At 47.3% G+C, this 16,242-nt stretch overlaps 1 protein-coding gene across 3 annotated transcripts in view; it reads right to left on the reverse strand.

The window, feature by feature from the left end:
* The window catches only part of NEDD4L (NEDD4 like E3 ubiquitin protein ligase), a 321,176-nt gene extending 314,651 nt beyond the window's left edge, over nt 1-6,525 (reverse strand). For 2 of the 3 annotated variants that reach the window (XM_056847914.1, XM_056847913.1), the window contains exon 1: nt 6,485-6,508. The gene's annotated coding sequence lies outside the window, so the exon portion shown is untranslated. Of the gene's footprint in view, nt 1-6,484 lie in introns of all 3 variants that reach the window. The other variant, XM_056847912.1, reaches the window with a different exon arrangement.
* Between the last annotated feature and the right edge of the window lie 9,717 nt (nt 6,526-16,242).

A 16,242-nucleotide genomic window follows, 5' to 3' on the forward strand; every position in this document is an offset into this window, starting at 1 on the left:
GAGGGTTTTGGGGCGGAGCCTGAGGAGGGTGGGGTTTGGGGAGGGACTTCAATGCCATAGAGTCCAATGGCCAAAGTGGCCATTTTTCTCCAGGGGAACTGATCTCTAAGGGCTGGAGATCAGTTGTAACAGAAGGAGATCTCCAGCTTTTTCTCTACCTTTAAGGAGTCTCACTCAAGGCGGCCTACGATCGCCTCCCCTTCCCCTTCATATAACAGGCACCTTGTGAGGTAGGTGGGGCTGAGAGAGTTCTGAGAGAACCGTGACTGGCCCAAGGTCACCCAGGCTTCATGAGGGGTGGAGATTTGAACCCAGTTCTCCAGATTAGAGTCCACCGCTCTTTCCCACCTTCTGCTCCCAGGGGCTACCTTATCACCTCTTCCGTATTTACCATGAATAATATTTAAATATTTTTATTCTGCTTTTCTCACCAAGAGAGTCTCAAAGCAGCTTTACAACATCCTTTTCCCTCCACCATTTTATCTTCACAATGAAAACCCTGCGAGGTAAGTTATGCTGAGGGGGGGATTCAAACCTGGGTCTCCTAGGTCCTACTCTGACACTAACCACTACATCTTTGGGGAAATGAAGAGATGCACCATAATTGGAAACAGCAACTAAATAAAGACATGATATTTACAGAACAGAATATGCAATGGTATATTCTGATAAGGTACTTGTAGTGATCCAACACCTATAGTATTCCTAGGGCTGCCAGGTCTCCTGCTTCTCAGCAAACCCAGTTGCTGTCCATTGATGCCTGAAAAACCAATGAGAGAAAAGTGGGAGGACATTGGGGGGCATCACAGAGGGAAGGGCTGTGGCTCAGTGGCAGAGCATCTGCTTGGTGTGCAGAAGGTCCCAGGTTCAATCCCCGGCACCTCCAGTTAAAGGGACTAGGCAAGTCGGTGATGTGAAAGACCTCTGCCTGAGACCCCGGAGAGCCGCTGCCGGCCTAAGTAGACGATACTGACTTCGATGGAACGAGGGTCTGATTCAGTATAAGGCAGCTTCATGCGTTCAAGAAGTAACATCATAATGTTGCAGGGATGTCCTAGGATTTTTAGAGTTTTTGCGAATCCTGGAGCATCCTCTCCTCCAACAAATCACGCTGTCGCTTCTGATCTTTGCTGGAAATAATATTGTGCACCGGCTTGATGCTTGCGCACCTGAGCCCGCCCCCAAATGCTCGGTGGGGGTGTTCTAGGAAGCTGCCTGACAACTCTAAATATACTTTCTTCTTCTTTTTTGCAGTCTCACAATATGCTCCTGATTTGAGAGCTCTCCCAGCAACTCCAGAGAGCCAATGTGGTATAGCAGTTAACAGACTAGGATCTAGGAGTCCCAGGTTCGAATCCCCCCTCTGCTATGGAAGCTTGCTGGGTGACCTTAGGCCAGTCACTCATACTGAACCTAACCCACCTCAGAGGGTGGTTGTTGTGAGGATAAAATGGAGAAGGGGAGAACATTGTAAACCACGTGGGCTCTCACTAAGGAGAAAGGCAGGCTATACACGAAGGAAATAAATAAACCCTTCCTGGAATCATAGAGTTGGAAGGGACCACCAGGGTCATCTAGTCCAACCCACTGCACAATGCAGGAAATTCACAACTACCTCCCCCTTCACCACCCCCATGCCCAGAAGATGGCCAAGATGCCCCTCCTCTCATGATCTGTCTAAGGTCATAGAACCAGCATTGCTGACAGATGGCCATCTAGCTTCTGCTTAAAAACCTCCAGGGAAGGAGAGCTTACCACCTTCCAAGGAAGCCTGTTCCACTGAGGAACCGCTCTAACTGTTAGAAAGTTAATGTCTAGACCAGGGATGTCAAACATAAGGCCCGCAGGCCAGATCTGGCCCCTTGAGAGCTCTTATCCGGCCAGCGAGGCAGCCCCCCCCCCCCCGGGTCTCAATCTAGGCTGGCAAGACATGGCCCAGCCCGACCAAGTGACATTTATATCATATTTGGCCCTTGTAACAATTTAGTTTGACACCCCTGGTCTAGACGGATATATGTTGCCTCTTCAAAGAAAAAGAGATGAGCTAATGATATTAAGCATCTGCACAGTGTTTTGAAAGGGCTAAGGGGCTTCACAAACAATACTGTATAGCAATTTACTTAACACCATTGCAAGCCTGTGTGTAATTACCCCCTTACTGCAGATCAGGCTCAGAGCAGCTTGCCAAAAATATCCGTGGCAGAGGTTTGATTCGAACTGGGGGCCTCCCGATTCAAAGCCTTAAGCCACTATATTATCCTTGGCTCTTAGCCCCCGCTCCAGCTCCTGTGCTATTTAACAACTTCTTTTTTAAAAATCTACTGAAGTTTTTATTGCTTTTGTCATTATGGCTAATAACAAACACCAAGGAATTTGGACGAGGCATTACATTGGGATTCTCGGGTACAACAGCCACGCTCAAAGGCTCCCGCAGGATCATACGACCGGAGAAGCAAACTTTGCCCTGGGGACTACAGACATAAAAAGCTGATGAAAGAATTTATGCACAGAGGAAGGCTCCAGCGGCAGATGCACACAAGTGGAATTTTATATAAGCAAGGAAGCTCCAACTCAGTTTCACATCTGTCCTCAAGGCTTGACGGGAGAGAATCCAAGTTCCTCGAATCTGGTGCCGAGCTGATTGTAATTTTAGAAGCCTGCGATGGACCACACTTTAAGAAACCTGCAAAGAGAGCTGAAAATGGATTTCTGGAGCAGCGCTGAGTCTCTCGAAGCCCAGCCAACGCTGCCTATATCGAGGAAGGAAGTTTTGCAGAATTTGACTGGGTTGGCTTCGGGAAAAAAAGTTTTGTTTCAATTCCTGAAATGCTTTCTGGTCCCTTAGCCAGCACAATTTGTTCCCCTCTGTTTTGCTCAAAGAAGTTGAAAAATAACAAGCAGGCTGAGAAATTAGTTACTGGTGTCCCTCAAACATGTTTATTTAGCATTCTGCAACCCTTGCCCCTACAATATTTTATCTGGAAACCAAAGTTCTGGTCCCTAAAATACGCCAATAAAATATTTTAAATATGTTCTAACAAAAAAAGAGAGGCCTTAAAGTCAATGCATGCTATATATTTGGACATGTACTGACTGATCTCGGAAAAATGAGCAAAATATCTACCCTTGTTGACTGAAACCTTGTTTTATTTATTGTTAGAATATTTCCATCCTGCCTTTCCAACGACGCTCAGGACAGCTTACAGTAAAGGAAAAACTAGACCCCCCAAAAGTTTTAGAATTCGTATTTATGCAAACATTAAAACATAACGAAGTTCTAAATCACCATAATAATTTCAACCACACCAACAACTTAAAATTCTTACTTTAACCAGCCTTTTTTTTAAATCGCCCTCTATCTAACAAAACACCACCAATAGAATGTTATCTGAAAAGAAAAACAGCGCTGTTTTTTCTGGAAGACGAGAATGGAAGAATCGGACAAACCAAGCATGAAACGGTCTTTTTATAACAATGAAAGCAACCGAGAAGTCCATCAGACTACCCAAGACAACAAAAGAGCTAGAGGAAATTGGTAAGTAGTAGCTGAAAGATGCACAATGTCTTTTATTTATTTAAAACATGCCTGTCCGGCCTTATCTCTTCAGACTCACGGTGGACAGCAGGAAAGAGAATTCTTCAGATACACAGCTCCCAAGCCATGAAGAACTTTAAACGGTAATAAAGAGGACTTAAAATCGTTTTTTGCATTAGCTAAAGCTTCTAAATTGTCTTCAAGGGCAGTCCCACATAAACGTTATTCTATTCATTCAGCCTAACAGTAGCATGGATCAGGCTGAGTCTAGGAAGGAAGACGGCTTCTTAAGATAAAGATGGAAAAGCTGCCATGGCCTGAATTTGTTTCTCAAAAAGCAACAGCCCATCCCAAACTACCCCAAGATGTTTTACATGCTTAGATTCCTTCTAAAACAGGAAGTCGGTCAGTCCCTTCTGGAACATCCGCAAAACCAACCGGCATCATCTCTGTTTTGCCTGACTTCCGTTTCTGCTTGTTCTCCTGAACCCTTCTGACCACTGTATCTGGATACTGGCACAGGGCAGAGACAGCCGTATCTGGAGGCTTAATGAGTGACATGTAAGTATTAAACCTCAAGTATATTCACTTCCTGTGCCATCCTCCATCCATATATTCCCTACCTTGCCATCCTCAACAAAAATAGCTCTATGAATGATCCAACTGTCCAACTGATCCCAAACCTATTGGGACAAATCCATTTACACGTTAGAGTGCTATTCATAGATTCTGTACATCACAGTTGCTAAACCTGCAAAGTAACAGCATTTCAGTCAAAACATGACTATTTTCATGACAAAACATGACAAATCTGCTCCACGGACCGCTGGTTCATAGAAATTTTAGTGGCATCTCCATAGTCAAGTTTCTAACTAGAGGAATGTCCACCAACTCCATTACTGTACATCAAGACATGAATGCATATGTTTAAGAGACAGCTGAACCAAGGAAAATGCTAACAGCCGCTTTACCATTAACCAGGTCTCTTTTTTCTCCACCACATGCTACTTAGAAGGCAACACAGAGGAAAGTATGAAGGCGAAGGGAAAAGACTTTGCTGAATACAGAACAGCCTCCAAAATGCCACTCCATTGATTAGCAGAGAGCAGGGAAATCACTTCCATGTTTTATGCACACATACACACAAATGCATGGGCGCAGGCACACGCACACACTCTAGCAAGGATAACCACTCCTACCCACTTGGCTCATGCTTCTCGCTCGCTGCCAGTTCTGTTCTCGGCCTCTGTGCCAGCCCCTTCCAGTCCCTGCTGGCATCCTGTTTGCCCAGCGGTGATTTAATAAGCGTGTATCGGGGGCTCTCCGGGATCCGGCAAAGCTCCCCCTCCCCTTTCATGGGAATACCCACTCTATCCCAGTATGCATTATTTAAGCAAAAGCTTATAAATAGCAGACTTAAGGGGGGGAGGAGGAGAGAAAGAGATGCACATTTCTCACACACTTGCGTGGCCAGGCCACTTTGCAGGCAAGCAAAAAGGCAAAATCACAACGGCGCACAAAACCCACAACATGCTTCAGCCTCCCCGAGAATTTTTCCACTTTGGAAAGGGGGGTGATGGTGTGTAGGGGGAGGATTGGCTCTCAGTTCTTGGTGACTCAAACGCTGGCCGGCCACCCTGTGGCCTCGCACTACAAAAACCAGGCGCTTCCGAAACCCATCAATCTGCTGCTCCAAGAGCAAATACTTCCAGGAAGCTTGCCTGGTGTCATGTTTTCAATCGCCTTTCTTGCCCAAGCGCGCACACAGCAGAGATGCCATTCGTGGTTTCCCAGTGAGTCTTCCCAAGTCCATCGATGTTCTTAATGGAGCCGATGCGAATTCTGGGAAGCACATTTTTGCAAGTGTTTATGGGGAGGGGCCGTGGCTCAGTGGCAGAGCATCTGCTTGGCGTGCAGAAGGTCCCAGGTTCAATCCCCGACATCTCCGGTTAAAAGGGACTAGGCAAGCAGGCGATGTGAAAGACCCCTGCCTGAGACCCTGGAGAGCCGCTGCCAGTCTGAGTAGACAATGCTGTCTTTGATGGACCAAGGGTCTGGTTCAGTGTAAGGCAGCTTCATGTGTTCAACCCCTCCGTCCATGCTCAGCTGCACTGAAAGAGAGATCCGGGGCTACGGGGGAAAGGGAGGGGGCTTTCAGCAAAACAAAGGCAGGCAGGGGGGCGAGATGGGTCACCTGCGTGTCCACACACGCACACCCCAAAAAACCTCTGCTCACCTTTCCCCACTAACCACCGCCTCTTCCTCCTCTGTAAGTTTTCATGCTTCCACCCCTGGCTTTGCAAGGAAGCCAAACTGCGGGTGGGGGGCTGAAAAGGGGGGGCAGGGATTGATGGAGCCCCCATCCACCGGCTCCCTCTTTGCATCTCCTCCGGCCCCGCACTCCTAGCAGGGGGAGCCCCCACGGAGCCCTGGCCGCCCCCCCCCCAAAAAAAGCTCCAGCCCTGGAGGAACCAGGCAAGGGACAGGGGCGGCTCGGATCGCCCCCTTTGCAGAGCCGCTTTTGTTCACACGATACCTCCCCCGATCCCCCTAATAAAGATCCAGCTAATAAAGATCCTAATAAAGAGCCCCTAATAAAGATCCAGACTGGGGGGTGGGGGTGGGGGGAGTTGGGCAGAGACCCTTGGCACAAAAGGGCTCGCGTCTAGGGGGTGGGGGGCACCGGATCCCCTGCTTTGCAAGCCCATCTTGCCCCACAGAGCCGATCTTGCCCCACAGAGCCCCCCAAGCCCCTCCTCTCCTCTCCACCCCCTCCCCGTCTAACAACAGACCCAGCCAAAAGAATGACAGGGAGGGACTTCCCCGGTTTGCGAGCCGGGATCCTCGACAGGGGACAAAGAGCAGAGCGCCTTCCCCCGACGCGCGCACAAAGCACGACCCCAAAGCCCACTCCCCACCCCGCACCGTGCACCAAACGCCCCGACTTACTTCTTCTTCCGACAGCCCGTAGACCGGCTCCACCACCCCGGTCGCCATGGATCCCGGAGGCTGCGGAGGGCGTCCCCCGGGCGAGCAGCAGAAACGAGGACCGGAGCGAGGGGTTGCACCACCGACGACGACCCCCCTCCCCCAGGCAAGCAAACGATGCACAATCCAGGTGAAGGCGGGTGAAGCCCCCTTCTTTCCTCGCCCGCGCGTCCCCACCCCCAGAAAGGAAACGATGGAAGGAGAGGCACAAGTGGACAGAGGCAGATGGGGGAAGCGCTCCCCTCCGGAGGGCAACGGGGCGCAGCCCGGGACTCGAACCTGCGGCCCCGCGGTCCGAGCGTTCCACGGCCGATGCCCGCAGGCTGCCCCGCGCGCACAATCACGAGCCGCCCCTTCGTTGCCCAACGCTAGGGGGGACGGGGAGGGAGGAGAAAGAACCCCGCGCCGCAGCCAATCGCGAGCGCCGTCCACAATGGGAGGCGGGGCTTCCCAAAGGTTCGGTTGACGCGCGTGCGTTCTCTCTCCGCCCACCCTTTGATGTGGCTCTTCTGTCTTTTTATTTCGGAGCGAAGGGAGGAAGGGAAGGGACCCGGCGGGTTATGCAAAAGACCCTCGGGGTGTGGGTGCAAAAAAATAAATAAATCTCTGCATTGTGGGAAGGAAGAGGTGAGGGGACGCGTAGGAAGGGAGCAGGGGGCGAAAGATGGCTGGTTTTTTGTTTTTGCAAAGTGGCTATAATCACCGTGTAGAAATTGCTGGACCTCCCCAAAGTCCAACGTGCCGGTGGGACTTTGGGTGGGTTGAGAGAGTAGCGGGGTGGGCATTAATAATAAAATCATAATATACGAATATCCTTTATTTACTCACATCCGCCCACGATTTCTGGTACCAACTCCCAACGATACAATGTTCTCTCCCCCCCCCACACACACACCATCTTTTTGCTAAGGCAATCTTCAGAGCAGAAGGCGCCCCTCAGCGGCAAAGAACAGACATTTCCAGCACTCTTCTTTTCAAAAAGGCAAATTCACATGTTAATCATAAAAATCCAGATGGTGATCATTATCATCATCATCATACCAAAATTTGTGGTTATACTTATATAAACAGGTAGAGCATCCCATATCCGGACTGGTCCAAAAACCCGACCCTTCGAGCTGGCATTCAGGCAAATCAGTGCTTCCTGCTTTCAGTGTTCTCTGACCTAAAAAAATAAAATACAGGGTACACTGCATTCGTAGGTGGAGACTGAAAGCCTGCCGTCGTTAGTTTGTTTGTTGTTGCTCTTGTTTAACAGCTGATACCGGTATTCTGGTGAGATAGTTACGCCTTTGCTTTCTGATGGTTCCGTGTACACAAAATTATTTAAAATATTGTTTAAGATTACATTCAGGCTATGTGTATGAAGTGTATTTAAAACAGAAATGAATTTGAGTCCCATTCCCAAGATGTCTCATTATGCAGATGCAAAGATTCCAAAAGATTCCAATTTATGGAATAGGGTGGCCAGCCTCCAGGTAGTAGCTGGAGATCTCCCACTATTACAACTGATCTCCAGCCGATAGAGATCAGTTCCCCTGGAGAAAATGGCCACTTTGGCAATTGGAGTCTGTGGCATTGAAGTCCCTCCCCAAACCCCGCCCTCCTCAGGTTCCACCCCAAAAATGTCCAGGTATTTCCCAACCCGGAACTAGCAACCCTAATATGGAAAGATCTGAAATACAGACCACTTCTGGTCCCAAGCAGTCCAGTTAAGGGATACTCAACCTGTAAATGACTAAACTGAGGCTATCGTATTTTGGTCACATTATGAGAAGACAGGAGTCACTGGAAAAGACAGTCATGCTAGGAAAAGCTGAGGGCAGCAGGAAAAGAGGAAGACCCAACAAGAGATGGATTGACTCAATAAAGGAAGCCACGGCCCTCAGTTTGAGCAAGGCTGTTAAGGACAGGACATTTTGGAGGACATTGATTCATAGGGTTGCCATGAGTCGGAAGCGACTTGACGACACTTAACACACAATATACACAAATCCTGTATATATATTTGTTGAGAAATTGTTGAAGAAGACTTAAACCGGTTTCTTTCTCCGGTTCAATTGAGCCTGCCCCTTTTCCTCCAGGGCTGCCGTGTTTAGGTTAGAGGCAACAGGTGCTGGTGTTTGAAACACAAACAATCAGCAGTTGTCAAAGAGTTGTTTTTCGCTCTGTTAAAATACTTTTTATTCACCGTTCTCATTGTGCCATCAAATCTTTTGTTTTGGGCATAAGCTTGGAGTGCAGTATACTGTAAACACCATTTTACTAATCATTAATTTGCAGCGATCTTGTTTTCATGCTTTTGGTTCCTTTTCTGGGTCGAGTGATCTGAGAATATACTGCAGACAAGGGAGGCGTGTGCCGTGACATTTGGGGGACCTGGGAACTCGAAAAGTGACCAAAACCATCAGCCCCGGTTCATCCCTGTTACGGAAATCCGTTTTTTAGCAGACTGGTACTTGATTATTTGGTGTTGTGTTATGTATTATTGTTATGGTTAAGCTCAAGACCTTTGGTCAAAGGAGCTAGTAAATAAATGGAATGAAATGGAACAGACTGGTACAAATGTATTCTTCTAAAGTGGCATTTGCATTTTCACATGCAAACAGTTTCTCCAAACAGGGGCCAATAGTACATATATTCTAGAGTTACTAACTCTGGGTTGGGAAATACCTGGAGATTTTAGGGGTGAAGCCTGTGGAGGGAGAGGTTTGGGGAGGGGCAAGACCTCAGTGGGGTACAATGCCATAGACTCCACCCTCCAACTCAGCCATTTTCTCCAGGGAAACTGATCTCTGTCACCTGGAGATAACTTATAATTCCAGGAGATAGCCAGGCCCTACCTGGAGGTTGGCAACCATATATATTACCTTGACCCTTTTCAAGGCCCTGACCTTGATGGATCAAGCTAGCCAATCTCATCAGATTTCGGAAACTAAGCAAAGTTGGCCTTGGATAGGAGACCACTAAGGAAGTCCAGGGTCTTTATGCAGAGGCAAGCAATGGCAAACTACCCCTGTTCATCTCTTGCCTTCAGAATCCTACGGTGTCGCCATAATTCAGCTGCAATTTGACGGCACTTTTCACCGCCACCACCCCTACCACTTTCAAGGGATCTGGTTCAATAAATGCATGAAGGCAGCCTGATACCAGTTCAGACCCTCGGTCTACCAAAGATGGTATTGTCATCTGATGGAGAGACAGCGTGGTGTAGTGATTAAGAGCAGTGGACTCTTAACTTGGAGAACCGGGTTTGATTCCCCACTCCTCTACATGATCGGCGGACTCTAATCTGGTGGGCCGGGTTGGTTTCCCCACTCCTACACATGAAGCCAGCTGGGTGACCTTGGGCTAGTCACAGTTCTCTTTGAGCTCTCTCAGCCTCACTTACCTCACAAAGTGTCTGTTTTGGGAAGAGGAAGGGAAGGAGATTGTAAGCCGGTTTGATTCTCCTTAAAAATAAATAGGCATATAAAAACCAACTCTTCTTCTCATCACCAGTTCTGATGTTCTATGGCTTGGCTGGCAGGACCAAGACAGAACTAAATCAACCTTTTAGGAGAGGTAGTTGAGTCCTTCATAAATTCTTTCAGAGCTTCTACCTGGCTCCATTCTTCTCTCCTCTTGATCCAAAGTCATTCTTTATGGGACCCTCAACAAGGTGTCTTCTTCTGTTTGCTCAAAAGCCAGTGTTTGGTGTTATGGTTCTAGATTACATCAACCCCAAGTATGGTGTAGTGGTTAGAGTACTGAGCTAGGACCTAGGACAGGGGTCGGCAAACTCATTAGTCAAAAGAGCCAAATATCAACAGTACAACGATTGAGATTTTTTTTGAGAGCCAAATTTCTTAAACTTAAACTGTATAGGTTTACAAAACTACATGGAACAGCGGGGGAGGTGAGACTGCGGCTCAGTGGCAAAGCATCTGCTTTGCATGCAGAAGGTTCTGAGTTCAGTCCCCAGCATTTCCTGGTAAAAGAACCAGGTGTTAGGTGATGTGAAAGACCCCAGAGAGCCCACATGAGACCCCAGAGAGCCGCTGTGAGTCTCTGTAGACCATACTGACTTTGGTAGACTGATGGTCTGACTCAGTAGTATAAAACAGCTTCATCTGGGGATGGTTTTGATTAGTGGAACTTTTTTTTTTTAATTTATGACCTTTGTAATTTGGGAGTTCCCAGCATAGTCACAAATCTCAACCTGGTATGCAGGTAGGTCACATTCACCTGCCGTACTGATAAGCACTCAACCAATAAGTATGCTCTTAGAAAAGGTGCTCTGCGAGAAGACCAATCATTCAACTAATATTGCTGCATTCAGTCACCATAGCAAATAGAGGTTTGTCCACACTGGGCACAAATGCAGCATGTGTTCCTCTACACTCATGCCTGGAACATTTCCAAGTCTGGGGAGCCAGAAATCAATCTCCCTTTTGCCTCCCTGACTGAATGCCAACAAATCATGACTCAGGATTCTAAACTGGGATTAAACCAAAATTTAGAATCTACATGCAGGGAGGAGGGATTTCAGTTTGCCTAGGCTCTTGCATTCAGATCCCACAGTAGGATGGATTTTATACATACATACATACATACATACATACACACACACACACACATGCCACATACATTTTATCCTCGCAACAACCCTGTGAGGTTGGTTAGGCTGAGAGAGTGTGACTGGCCCAAGGTCACCCTGTGAGCTTCCATGGCATAAATGGGGATTCAGACCCGGGTCTCCCAGATTCCTGTCCGACACTCTTAACCGCAACACCATAGAATCATAGAATCATGGAGTTGGAAGGGACCACCAGGGTCATCTAGTCCAACCCCCTGCACAATGCAGGAAATTCACAACTACCTCCTCCCCACACCCCCAACAACCCCTACTCCATGCCCAGAAGGTGGCAAAAGAAAACCTCCATGATCTCTAGCCAATCTAGCCTGGAGGAAAATCACTTCCTGACCCCAAAGTGGTGATCGGCATTTCCCTGCCTAAGGCCATAGAAATTAGCCTCTGCTTAAAAACCTCCAGTGAAGGAGAGCCCACCACCTCCCGAGGAAGCCTGTTCCACTGAGGAACTGTTCTAATTGGAAATATTGTCGAAGGCTTTCACGGTCAGAGTTCATTGGTTCTTGTAGGTTATCCGGGCTGTGTAACCGTGGTCTTGGAATTTTCTTTCCTGACGTTTCGCCAGCAACTGTGGCAGGCATCTTCAGAGTAGTAACACTGAAGGACAGTGTCTCTCAGTGTCAAGGGTGTAGGAACCCTTGACACTGAGAGACACTGTCCTTCAGTGTTACTACTCTGAAGATGCCTGCCACAGTTGCTGGCGAAACGTCAGGAAAGAAAATTCCAAGACCACGGTTACACAGCCCGGATAACCTACAAGAACCAATGTTCTAATTGGATTTCTGTGTTCTGTGCATGATGGGAGGCGTAGGAGCAAGGGGGGCGCATTTATATTGGCTAATATAATTATATTATATTTATATTATATTGGCACACCCCACAAGGGTAAGTTGGTGCCATGTTAGTGGGCCAATCCCACAAGCTCTGGTTTTCCAGCCATTCCACTTCCATCTAGATGCAGCAGCCTCGAGCACTCATTTCCCCAGTAAAGGCATTATTCACAAATTGGCCTCAAGCCAGTTTACCCTGTACTTCAGAGGTAATTTCTAAGAAGGCCATTGCAGATAATTGTCGGAAGGTGCCAAGTTCCTCTGCTGGGGCCTCATGTTGGAAGAAATCTGCCTGGTCCAAACCCAGCTGATTTTAAGTGGTCTTGAGAACCTCTGTCAAGAATTTAGAGTCCTTTTTGTGCTTTTCTGTTAAGCCCACAGGGACTTCGCAGGTCTTTCCTCTAAACAGAAGTTGTTTACACCCAGCATGGTGTAGTGGTTAAGAGTTGTGGTTTGGAGCGGTGGAGTCTGATCTGGAGAACCGGGTTTGATTCCCTCTCCTCCACATGAGCGGCGGACGCTAATCTGGTGAACTGGATTTGTTTCCCCACTCCTACACACAAAGCCAGCTGGGTGACCTTGGGCTGGTCACAGCTCTCTCAGCCCCACCTACCTCACAGGGTGTCTGTTGTGGGGAGGGGAAGGTGATTGTAAGCCGGTTTGAGTCTCCCTTAGGGTTGCCAGGTCCCTCTTTTCCATTGGTGGGAGGTTTTTGGGACGGAGCCTGAGGAGGGCGGGGTTTGGGGAGGGGAGGGACTTCAATGCCATAGAGTCCAATTGCCAACGCGGCCATTTTCTCCAGGTGAACTGACCTGTATCAGCTGGATATCAGTTGTAACAACAGGAGATCTCCAGCTACTACCTGGCGGTTGGCAACCCTAGCCTCCCTTAAGTGGAAGAGAAAGTCGGCATATAAAAACCAACTCTTCTTCTTCATCATCATCATCATCATCATCATCATATTGGTCCAAAAGTACAATAAAAAAATGATTGGGTTGGTCCTAATAAAAGTGGTGGTTTGGAGCGGTGGACTAATCTGAAGAACTGGGTTTGATTCCCCACTCCTCACATGAGCAGTGGACGCTAATCTGGTGAACAGGGTTGGTTTCCCCACTCCTACACACGAAGCCAGCTGGGTGACATTGGGTTAGTCACAGCTCTCTTAGCCCCACTTACCTCACAGGGTGTCTGTTGTGGGGAGGGGAAGGGAAGGTGATTGTAAGCCAGTTTGATTCTTCCTTAAGTGGCAGAGAAAGTCGGCATATAAAAGCCAACTCTTCTTCTTCTAGCTACCTATAACCACCTCCAACTCACCTTTAAACTGTGTTTGTTAAAAATTTCTGCTGCCTGCTTACCTCATTCCTGACTCTTTCAACAGTATTTCCAAGATCCTCGTCTTGCCTGGAAGGAAGTATGGTTAGGATTTCTTGGTGATCCTTGTTTGCCTTCACAAAGTTGCCATGCCTACCCGCCCCCAAATCACCTATGGCCACTTCACCACCTCTGCTAATCCACCCCTCATACCCTGGGGTAGAAAATTCCAAATCATGTTGAATTTGCCTGCAATTTAATCCATATCCCTTACTCTTAAGTTAAAAGCAGAGGACTGTCTCCAATGTGTCTGTCAAATGCTGGATTCTAAAATCGTTGACAAAAGCTGTCAAAATGAAAGATAATCAGAGGGAGGCGTTAGCAATTAACAGCTCTTCAAAGACACAAATTCTAATATCTCCATAAAAAAATGTGAGTGATAAGCTCAGAATGCATGTCATGATTAAAATAATTCCATATCCCTATTTTTTCCCTCTAGTGACAGCAAAATTAGCCAAAGCTTCAATGATTTGTATCTTCCTGCTATTTGGAGGGGGGGGGAATACTTTTCTCCTTTTCTAGAGAGAGCACATTTGATCCAGTGATTATTTCCCAGATAACTTTGTCAAATTAATGGCCATTCTTCAACTGCTTCTCTTGTTTTTCTTTAAAAGCTTCAACAACCATATTTGATATAAAATGAAAGGCAATTTGGAAGCTCCACTTAGATATCCCTTCCACCTCAATACACTGGAGCAACTTGCTGAGAGGATAGCCGGATCTGTCTTGAAGGAAATACTGAGTTTCCTGCAAATGACAGCTCAGTAAAGAGGCCCAGATCCTCCATTACTAGTAGGGTTGCCAGGTCTCCCCTCTCCTCTGGCGGGAGGTTTTTGAGCATGGATAGTGTGCGCGCAGCCGCGCCAACGTGATTGCATCACTTCCGGTTTATACCCGGAAGTGCCGCGTTGCAAGGGGCCTTTTGCCACTCAAACTGGGAGTTTGAGTGGTGAAAGGCCCATTGCGATGCAGAGCTTCCAGGTATAAACAGGAAGTTATGTGCCATGGCATGCAGGCGTGCATGCACGCCTGCATGCCGACCCTCAGCTGGTCGACGGGCACCCGGGTGGATTGGTGGGGGTTTGCCCGCCACCACTGGGCACTTGGCAACCCTAATTACTAAGGAAGCCAGGTAGTTCCTGGAAGCTGGTGAGAGGACTGCAGGGGGTACAGTGTCACAGGAATTCCTAGAGCTACCCTTTGTCACTTCCTGTATGAACATCTGGTAGGTACACAAGGTTGCTTCCCCCCCCCCAATTTTTCTCCCTCAACCGCTTGGAGCAGTGGTGGGCAACTGCACCTGGGGGTGGGGAATCCCCCAGGCTCACTAGGGGCTTGGCAGCCCTATCCATTACTTTGGGAGGTATGTTTGCCACTGTTAGGTGGCTGAGGGAAAAATAGGCACCACTGCACTAATATCATGGAGATAGGGAATTCATTACAGGAGCAACAATGTATGCAAAGGTGAAAAATATATTTATAATATTACAATACACATACACAGTGACTACACATCAAAGATAATTGGTTCTTGTAGGTTATCCAGGCTGTGTGACCTTGGTCTTGGTATTTTCTTTCCTGACGTTTCGCCAGCAGCAGAAAGATACTGCAGACTTGGCCAACCTGAGAAATCAACAGTGGCTGAACATGGACTGACACAAACAGGGTCTTATTCCAAGACACTGAAAGACTGGACAATTCTACCAACTATTTTGTCAGATTGCACAGAGAAGCCATTGAAATTCATAAACATCAGCACAACTTTAACAGAAAAGAAGAGAGTTTAAGAATGAATAAGGCTTGGCTTCCTGTCCTGAAAACCTCCAGACTAACAAAGACTACAGTCAACAATAGCCATGCAGATTAGCTTTGGATTTCACACATTAACAGATCACTTCAGGATACAATGGTTCCATATTAACATACCACACCCTCATTAGCACATTATCTTGATACTTACAGGACAATGGTTAGCACATTACCTTTGTTACTTTTTGCAGGACAATGATTCAGCTCAAACCCAACCCCTTTCTGACTATATATTACTCTTCCTACACACCTGATACTGAGAGACACTGTCCTTCAGTGTTACTCCTCTGAAGATGCCGGCCACAGCTGCTGGCGAAACGTCAGGAAAGAAAATACCAAGACCACGGTCACACAGCCCGGATAACCTACAAGAACCAATGAACTCTGACCGTGAAAGCCTTCGACAATATCAAGGATAATATTTACAAAATTAGCAAAATAGGCAAAGTCAAAGTTTAAAGTCACATATGAGTATTTTTGAAGCAAGTCAGTCTCCAATTATGATGAATTCAGACCAGCGGAGAGGAGTTGGCAACGAGGAGACGATCGTTTCGAGCTCCAAAAGAGACTCTTCCTCAGTCCTTCAGAAACCTCTTCTATCTTGTCATATTAAATATTCCCATACAGGGTAAAGACTCAAAAGGTCGGATACATAAATTCTCCCATGTAGGGTAGACGAACACACAGCTTCCCACGCAGGGTAAGATACAAAGTGTGGCGATACAAAGATACAAAGTCACTGTGAATGTGTATTGTAATATTATAAATATATTTTTACCTTTGCATACATTGTTGCTCCTGTACTGTTAGGTGGCTGGCTGGCCCCACAACACTAGGCAACATCAGTAGCATGTGAATCAGCTCTTCAGAATCCCAGCTATGTGCCATGGGCTAACAGCCATGGACCAAGAGCCCTTTGGCTCTTGCCCTTTGGTTCACCTCCAAAGCTCGTGTCTCCATCTACCCCCAGGCTAAATACCTACAAACAGGATTCCTATCGTTTTCAACAGAATGTGGACACTTTTGAGTGTCTCTCCAGTGACTTCTGATTAAGGTTATAATTTTAAGTGTACATA

Source organism: Euleptes europaea, chromosome 4 (assembly GCF_029931775.1).
Source record: "Euleptes europaea isolate rEulEur1 chromosome 4, rEulEur1.hap1, whole genome shotgun sequence".
NCBI classification, from domain to species: domain Eukaryota; kingdom Metazoa; phylum Chordata; class Lepidosauria; order Squamata; family Sphaerodactylidae; genus Euleptes; species Euleptes europaea.